Genomic DNA, 9,891 nt, shown 5'->3' on the forward strand with positions numbered 1-9,891 from the left:
TTGTTTGAAAAGGAAATAACGATATTATTCTCATGGGAGAAATTTGATATATATTGTGTGAACAGTGGAATCTGAAAATACAAGGAAATACGTTCGATCTTATCCCCACAGTGCTAACATTTCGTCCGATCTTCTCGATATCGAAGACAAAATTATGCTATTTCTTCGTGCTACGTTTTAAATTAAATGAAATATGTGCTAGAAAAGCATGAAACATTGGACCAAAAACAGAATTCGAGAAAATAAGGAATTTTAAAGATTTCGAGAAAATTTATTGAAATTTTGTATTTTCTGCGTTCTTCGTAAAAATATAACATTAAAATGTTTCTTTATATTATAATTATTTAAAAGCGTGTGGTTTTTTCAGTTGAGTTTCATTTGAATTTAAAATTTTTATCAACGTTTCGCGACTAGAATATCTAGAAAATTTTATTAAAAAACTTGTACAAATGGTGAAATAATAAAGAATATTAACATGATTAAAAATAATATGTATATATTCGTATGGCTATCGAAATGATTGTATAATACGATTTAATTTTGTTTATTTGAGTGGTGGAAAAATATCTCTCTTCGATTTGAAATGTGCTTAAAATTGACGATTTTAAATGCGGAGCAAAAATTATCAAGAATTGTTTTCGTTATGTACCACTTGTAATTAAACGAAATGAAATATCGTTGATACTGAAAAAAAAAAAAAAAAAAGAAAATTTCCGTCCCAATAAAGTTTCTCTTACAAGCTTTTACCTTGTATTTATCACGAATATAATATATATATAAATATACAGACAAATATAAGAATCTCTATGGTACTAAATAATAGTTTATTGAAAAGTATTTTACATGTTTAAACTTTGAATTTATGCTGCAATGTTGATCTAATTTTTGCCGCGAAAATTGTGCATTTATACTCGTTTCGTTTAATATTTTTTATCGTCGAGAAAAAAGGGAAAAGGGAAATAGAATGACAAAGGAGATAAACGAGATCTTATTTACGTATGCATGAGTATGCTTTGAGTATTAACAATCTCTCATTACGCTAATATTACGGAGAAGAATGGAGGGAAAGAAAAAAAGATAATCATTCCGAAATAAATTTAACTTCCCCTTTGTCTTCCGCGATAGTTAATAGCTGTCTCATTTCTTTAAACGGATAAAAACATCGTTTTTATCACGGCTCATTAATCGTGTTTCTCCTCGTTCGACTCTCGTTCCTTCGCGAGGGACGAGCGACATCGTTGAACGAGGGTTGTTCTTTAAAACAAATTTTCGTCGAGCAGCGGCGTAGATTATGAAGCCTCGATTGACGGTTTACAGCGATGCCCTTATCGTCTCACAATAGATACGAAACAAGAGAGCCTCGTGACAATCGATCGATGATACTTCGCACATATGCGGTCAATGCATCTCCTCCCCTTCCCCCCTTTTTTGCATAATAAAATTGCGACGCAGTTGCATCGATTTATTTCTACTTCGTCATTCGCTGATCTCGAAATTTTACATCGAAGATCGCAAGATTCACGATTCGATGAGACGAAAAGTAAAGAAATTACTTTAGAATTCTATTTAAAAGAAAAATCAAGAAAATTAGGAAAACTTTGAACCGCTGTAGCTCGGAAGATAGCGACTTCCGGTCGATGAACGAGAGGTCATTGGAAGCGCGGAACGTTCCCCTTTGAAACGCTTTTTCATTCGTTTCTATGCGACTTTCGATTTCCGAGATATCGTCGTGCAAAGAAAAAGTAGTTTTAATCGTTTATCTACGCGACTAGATTCTATTAAAATTGGGAAAACTTTGAATCGTTGTAACTCCGAAGATAGCGACTTCCGGTCGAAAAATAAAAGATCGTTGGAAGCGCGAAACCTTCCCCTTTAAAACTCCTTTTCATTCGTTTCTATGCGACTTTCGATATCCGAGATATCGTCGTGCAAAGAAAAAATAGTTTTAATCGTTTATCTTACACCTGACTAGATTCTATTAAAATTGGGAAAACTTTGAATCGTTGTAACTCCGAAGATAGCGACTTCTGGTCGATAAACAAAAGATCGTTGGAAACGCGAAACCTTCCCTTTTAAAACTCTTTTTTATTCGTTTCGATGCGACTTTCGATATCCGAGATATCGTCGTGCAAAGAAAAAGTAGTTTTAATCGTTTATCTTACACCCGACTAGATCCTATTAAAATTGGGAAAATTTCGAACCGCTGTAACTCGGAAGATAGCGACTTCCGGTCGATGAACGGAGATCATTGGAAGCGTGGAAGCTTCCTCTTTGAAATGCTTTTTCATTCATCCCGATACGAGTTCCGGTTTCCGAGATATCGTCGTGCAAAGAAAACAGTAATTTTTGATCGTTTATCTTAAATCCAATTAGATCGTATTAAAATTGGGAAAACTTTGAATCGTTGTAACTTTGAAAATAGCGACTTCCAGTCGAAAAATAAAAGATCATTGGAAGCGTGGAAGCTTCCTCTTTGAAACGCTTTTTCATTCATCCCGATACGAGTTCCGGTTTCCGAGATATCGTCGTGCAAAGAAAACAGTAATTTTTGATCGTTTACCATTTTCCTTCTCTTTACTCAATCGGATCTCTCGCTCGCGCCTCGCTTGTTCACTAACCCAACTCGAGACGCGATTCGCGGGAAAAAACGTGGTACGCATTTCTAGGGGAAAAATATAGGTCACCACGGATCCATTCATAATCTTCGCAGTTGCGATGCTACGAACGCTACTCGTTGTATCTCGGCAACCGATCGAGATATCGGGACGAGTGAAAAACTGAATTCAACGGCGCGCTTCCCTCTACCTTTCGAATGGATTTGGACGAGAAAATTTCTACTCTCTACCTTGGAAAAAAAAATACGCTTTTCCAGCGTTACACCTAGGATATTGAATTAACGTCAAACAGAAGTTGGCGGGAAGGGATCGAGGTAAGTGGAAAGGATATTAGCGCGATCGTTTCCCCTTGAATCGACTTGATTCCGAACTCGGGTGTACATTACGGTGGACATCAATTTTCACCCTTCCCACCTTCCCCTTGCACCTCCGTTCGGCTCTATTTCACTCGTTCTGGATTCTCATTCGACCACCGCTGATGGGGAATTTTAACGGTCGATGTTGCGAATAAAGTACTTGCTTCATCCTGATTGTCGAGGTTGCGTATAAAATCAATTATCTACGAATAAACGTTATTTTTAAGCATTTTACGTAAGCGATTACTTAACTTTATTCGAAATTTTTAATTCTAATTACTTTCTCAACGGGTTAACACCCAATTCCATCGAAACGCACAGTTCTTTTCGAATATACTTATCCAAGACGAGCCGAAAAAAGCACGTTGCAAGCACTCTCACTTTTTCTTTTGAATAAAATGAAAGTAATAATGTTCCTTCTTTTCTTTTCTTTTTTTGCTCAATAATACAACGATTATTAAAAAATAATCCCTTTTATTGAATTCCAGGGCAAATCAAGCGCGGTTACAAACAGTTGAACAATCGAAGAAAATTCAATTACACGAATACATAATTAAATGTATATATGTGTTCATAAATCGTGTAATTACGCGGATACATAACCGTGGAAATTCTCGCCTCGACACGCACTGTCAATTTTCATTATAGGAAAACGTCCTATCCGGCTTCTCTCAAATTCGCCCCCCCGATTTCCATCACGACTCATGCGTGCAAAAGTCCTCCTCCAAATCTGTCTATTTATCTCCGTGGATTACCAAGAGCGGAGTTCGGGGAAGGAAAATCAAACTAATTAAATTTAACCTTTCGTTAACGAGAAATCCGTATTCGATAAAAATAATTATTCCCTTATTCAGATTCGAAAATTGATTTCGTTCGAATTGGATAAAGTAGCGATTCTTTCACGCAGTTTCGAATGATATTAACGAATGCAACGTAGAATGTCCACCATACGTACGTATATTCCACTTGATGTGAAACGCATTTTACACCATTAATTTGCGAACCATTTGCAAACCATTGGGGGGGGAGGGGCAGGTCGAAAATTTCATTCGACCCAATTACGCGGAAGCGTGTGTGCTAGATGAGTTTATAGATCGTCCAGTGATCGACGATTCGCCACGGGTTGAATATCTTCGTTCAACGTTCTCACAAAACCCGGCCCCCTCCTCCGCCAGATTGCACTCTTTCAAATTTCCTCGAAATTAGCCTTCCACCTCTGCAAATCTACCTACTTGAAAGCAAAATTTTCTCCACCCTCGATAAGAGAAGGGAGAGGATCACTTTCGAGAATCTCATCTTCAAAACCGTCTTTGCTTCAATAATTTATTTTACTTTTAATTCATTTAATCCCTGGATCGAACGTTCAAATTCGTTGATAATTTTCATAAAGAGATATGACACGATACACTTTCAGAAGTTCCATTTTCTCGAATATGATGAACTTGTGGAGACTTTTCTACGATAATTGGAAGAGAGAAAAATAAGAGGAAGGGAAAAGAGAAGAAAACAAGTCCTCTCTTGACTCGAGATTTGGATAGTCGTTGGAGAAGATTTTCAGAGATTTTCAAGATTCTCGAAAGCACAGTCTTCCTTGTAATATTTTCAGTGTTTCACACCCTGGATTATAAATAATTTAAAAAAGAGCGAGGATCTCGTATATCGAATCGTTTGTCCATCAAGATCGATCGATTTTAAACGCGATTTAAAAATATTCGATATCGAAAATTTGCCGACACAAGTTTCCACGTGTCGTGGAAGTGGAGGAAAGGAAAGGGGGTTTTATTAACCGCGAAACATTCGAGAGATTTAATTAGTTTATCGACTGTGTTGGTCGAGGAGCGCGGGAGGGCGGGGAGGGGAGGGGAGGAAGGGCTGCTCTTAAATGAAGCGGGTTCGAAACTTTGAAAACTGAATCAACGTCGCAACGTCGTTAATGGACGTTAACGTGAATGGACACTTTTCCATGCTCGTATCGAATTTTAATACCGTCCACACATTTCTCAATCTCTCTCTCTCCGTTTTTTCTTCCCCGAAGAAGAATCTCTCTCTCTCTCTCTCTCTCTCTTTTTCTTTCACTGTCTGTCTGTGTGCGTGGAAGACTCACCGGATGGGAATACGAATGTCTGGACGCGAAGGCGTTCGAGAGATCGATCGATGGCGCGCGATATCGCACGATCGGCACGGGACGCGCGCTTGCACGATACTGGCCAAAGTATCTCGCGGCATTCGCGTCGCGACGCTCGGACGCAGAGCGCGGACTCGAGATGCTAACCTACTCTGCCCGTCTATCCGTGAACCCACGCGTACACCGCCTGCCAATTTCTTCTTCAATCGCGCCACGCTTTCTTTCATTTCTTTCCTTTCTTCTTTTATCGTTCTCCTTCCTTCTCTTTTTAAAATAGTTAGGAGTAAGGATCGAATTTTTCTTTTTTTTTTTCGTTCTCCATTCTCCATTTCGCGATTATTAAGAACAAAGATCGAATTTTTGTTTTTCTTTTTCGTTTTCCATCGTTCTCACTTCTTTTCTCGATTATTAGGTGTAAGAATCAAATTTTTCTTTTTCTTTCCTTTTTGCATTTCTCTCTTCTTTTCTCGATTATTAGGTGTAAGAATCGAATTTTTCTCTTTCTTTTCTTTTATTTTTTCATCGCTCTCTCTCTTTTTCTTGTCGATCGTTAGAAGCAAGGATCGAATTTTTCTTTTTTTTTTTCGTTCTCCATTCTCCACTTGATTTTATTAAGAATAAAGATCGAATTTTTCTTTTTTTTTTTTGTTTTCTATCGTTCTTAATTCTTTTCTCGATTATTAGGTGTAAGAATCAAATTTTTCTTTTTCTTTCGTTTTCCATCGTTCTCCCTTCTTTTCTCGATTATTAGGTGTAAGAATCGAATTTTTCTCTTTTTTTTCTTTTATTTTTTTCGTTTTCCATCGCTCTCTCTCTTTTTCTTGTCGATCGTTAGAAGCAAGGATCGAATTTTTCTTTTTTTTTTTTCGTTCTCCATTCTCCACTTCGCGATTGTTAAGAACACAGATCGAATTTTTCTTTTTTCTTTCGTTTTCCATCGTTCTTACTTCTTTTCTCGATTATTAGGTGTAAGAATCAAATTTTTGTTTTTCTTTCGTTTTCCATCGTTCTCCCTTCTTTTCTCGATTATTAGGTGTAAGAATCGAATTTTTCTTTTTCTTTTCTTTTATTTTTTTCGTTTTCCATCGCTCTCTCTCTTTTTCTTGTCAATCGTTAGAAGCAAGAATTTTTTTTTTTCTTTTTTTTTCCATCGTCCTTTTTTCTTAATCGTTAGGAGCAAGGATTTTTCTCTTTCTTTTCTTTTCTTTTTTCGTTTTCTATCGCTCTCCCTCCTCCTCTTCTTGATTCTTAAGAGCAAGGATTTTTCTTTTTTTTTTTTTTTTCGTTTTCCATCGTTCTCCCTTCTCCTCTTTTCGATTATTAGTAACAAAGATCGAATTTTTCTTTTTCTTTCGGTTTCCATCGTTCTCTCTTCTCCCTTTCTCGATTATTAGAAGCAAGGATTGAATTTTTCTCTTTCTTTTCTTTTCTTTTTTCATTTTTCATCGCTCTCCCTCTTCCCCTTCTCGATTGTTAGGAGCAAGGATGGAATTTTTCTTTTTCTTTTGTTTTCCATCATTCTCCCTTGTCTTCTTCTCGATTATCAGGAACAAAGATCAAATTTTTCTTTTTCTTTTCTTTTTCCGTTTTTCATCGTTCTCCTTCCTCCCCTTCTCGATCGTTAGGAGAGGAAAGGATCGACTTTTTCTTTTGTCCTTTTTTTTCCATTTTCGTTCTCTCTTCTTCTCTTCTTGATCCTTAAGAGCAAGGATCAGTTTTTTCTTTTTCTTTTTTTTTTTTTTTCGTTTTCCATCGCTCTTCCTTCTTTCCTTGTCGATCGTTAGGAATTAGGATTGAATTTTTCTTTTTTTTTCGTTCTCCTCTTCTCGATTATTAGGAACAGAGATCAAATTTTTCTTTTTCTTTTCTATTCTTTTTCCATTTTCCATCGTTCTCCCTTCTCGATCGTTAAAACCAAGAATCGAATTTTTCTTTTTTTTTTTTTTTATCAAAAGAAATTCAATTTCTCTCCTCTAGATATGTAAGAGGAGAAGAAGGAGGAGATTAGAGAGGGATCTCCGTACGAGAAGAGGTAGATACGAAGAGGGATGATTCCGCGTTTTTAAGCGGAAGAATTTCGATTTAAGGATAGCCGAGGAATAGAGATTACGATGGAAGACAGTGGAGAGTATGGAGATCGAGTCGACTCGCGCTTCCTTTTTCTTTTCTCTCCGTCACGTCAAGGGAAAGCGTAAAGGGAAGCAGAAGGAAGAGAAAAAGAGTGTTTCTTCTTTTGTTGCCCGCTTGCACGCATCTCCGCCGTGGAATGCAAAATTGTGGGAAAAAGGGAGCAATTTTTATTCGGTTTTATCGCGAGTATAAACGAGTATATTATACTTTTGATCGTAAACTCGATTGGAAACGGGATCCAAGATTTCTACGTACCATTTTCAACGAATATTATATATATATATACACTTTTTGGTAAATAAATTAATCTCATCATAGGATTCGTGAACGACAAATATTAATACAATCTATTAATATTATATTATATATATATATATATATATATCACAAATATTTGAATTATCAGAATTTCATCAATTAAAATTTAATTAAAATGTCGAGATCGTTAATCAATTACTCAAAGAATAATTCTTCGAATTACTGCGAAGAATTGTTATAAAGAAATCTTCGTAAAAGAAGGAAAAGAAAAATTGCCAATTTATTCATCAAATTTCCCTCCCTTTTATATTTCTAAAAAAGAAGATCAAGCGACAAATCGAAGTATAAAATCGCTTTTATCCTCGATATTTCGATGTACAAACTTTCGAGAGAATGAAATGAAAACCGATTTCGAAATTCGATCCTTGATCTCAGATGATCCATTGATTAATCAGAAACCTTCGTTCATCCATCTTCAGAAAATGGACGAGGAGGGACGTTTCTCCACCACGAATTCGCGTGAAAAACCGTGGAGGAGGGGAGTTTTTCGAAAAATGAAAACAAAGCGAGGAAAAAAGAAAACAAAAAACGAACTACGTTTTTATTTTGCTTCTTCTTCTTCTTCTTCCTTTTTCTTTTTTATGGATAACAAGCGATCCGATCGCGTAGAGAATAATTTTTTTTTTCCAGAAATAATTCAAGACCGTTTCACGACCGAGTTTTTCGTTAATTGCTTACGTCACTTCCATTTTCCACAACAGCATCGCGCGTTAACGGATCCCAAGTAGACCATTTTTTCCCCTCCTTCGCGTCTCTTGCAACCATCTCGATTAAAATTCAAAAAATTCGCGAACTTGAATATTTCTCGAGAGATCGATTCTTCTCGATCGTAATAAAAAAAGAAAGAGAGAAAGTAAAACTCGCGAAGAAATGTTTACTCACGCTTCGACAACTCGGATCTGTCTTTCTTTCGAATATTTCTGACAGGTGAAATAAGACGAAATAAAGCGAATCGATTGAGAAAATAAATTTTTCCAGATATTCGATAATTCCTAATAACGAATTGGTTACAAATTAGATAAATAAATTTTAGAGAAAATACATTTTTCCAGATATTCGATAATTCGTAATAACGAATTGGTTACAAATTAGATAAAGATTAATTATATGTAAATTATTATATGATTAATTATATGATAAATTAGATAAAGATTAGCCTGTTTTCGAAATATAAAAAGAGTCGTAACATTATATATCTACAATAATTTAAAATAAAATGAACTGATGAACTGTGACTTTGCTCGAATATTACAAATTCAAGAAATCGAAATTGAAATCTGAAGCTGTAAAGAAACAAAATTTATGAAACACAATTTTTGAAAGAAAGAAAAAAAATTACTCGAAGGGACATTTGGTTAAAAATAATCTAACGTTATCGTATCATGGTATCACGATATCGAATGAAAGCAAATAAGGGGCAATATGATGGATGGTGCGCCAATTAATTTGAATCAATTTGGGATGTTATTAAAAGTTGGTCAATTAATATCGTCACTCGAGATAATATCGAATCGATATCCCCTCCCCCCTCCCCCGATTCGACGAACCGAAGTAAATTATGAAAGTTTCGCTTTCATTTAGAAGAATCGTTTCGACGCTCCTCCTTCCGCCAATATCACGTTAATTTCCTCCCACCGTTTATTATCGTCTTCGATAATCAAAATTTTTTCTCCTTTCTTTCTTCCTTTCTTCACTTCGTAAACTCGCTGTAATATTTCCAATTTGCATCATATATATATATATATATGAATAGTTGGATAGAATGGAAACACGCGTTCCTACGTGTTTATGCGCGCCAGAATCATAGGCAACGCGGCGCGATAGGAAACGGCCTTCTCTTGCAAAATAATTAACTTAATCGAAAGGTCGTACGTGACAGGAAAACTGTTGCGCGGATGGTTGAATCAACATACGAATCTGTCGTCTTTGTGCCGGATAGCTCGATTATAACGATATAACCGAATTGGCGGGAGGAAGTTTCAATCATGAATTATCGAGCTTTTGACCGATACTGTGGAATATCATCGGGAGAAACGCGTATGTGTAATCTGCAATTACTTGTGCACACATACATTACTCTCGATATAATATATATTTGTGTATATGTTTAATGATATTCGATATTTAATTGAAATTATTCGTTTAATTCCTTTTGTGAAATTTTTAATTATCCTTCTAATAGGATTCTAGAAGAAGAGAAAAGATATTTCGAAATATGGTTAATAGTTCGTTAAAATTACGAAACTTTTGCTATCTGTCGATATTCTTCACTGTTAATGCACATTTTCACCAGTAGATGGATACACCTTATGAGGAGGTATTCGTTTTCAATTATCGAACCGGTTTA

The 9,891-nt window shown here is 35.8% G+C and overlaps 1 protein-coding gene across 1 annotated transcript in view; it reads right to left on the reverse strand.

Moving 5' to 3' along the window:
• The window catches only part of LOC411611 (tachykinin-like peptides receptor 99D), an 82,474-nt gene extending 77,242 nt beyond the window's left edge, over nt 1-5,232 (reverse strand). The window contains exon 1 of the mRNA XM_026445269.1: nt 5,076-5,232. The gene's annotated coding sequence lies outside the window, so the exon portion shown is untranslated. The remainder of the gene's footprint in view (nt 1-5,075) is intronic.
• Between the last annotated feature and the right edge of the window lie 4,659 nt (nt 5,233-9,891).

Source organism: Apis mellifera, linkage group LG15, assembly GCF_003254395.2.
Source record: "Apis mellifera strain DH4 linkage group LG15, Amel_HAv3.1, whole genome shotgun sequence".
In the NCBI taxonomy this organism is placed as follows: domain Eukaryota; kingdom Metazoa; phylum Arthropoda; class Insecta; order Hymenoptera; family Apidae; genus Apis; species Apis mellifera.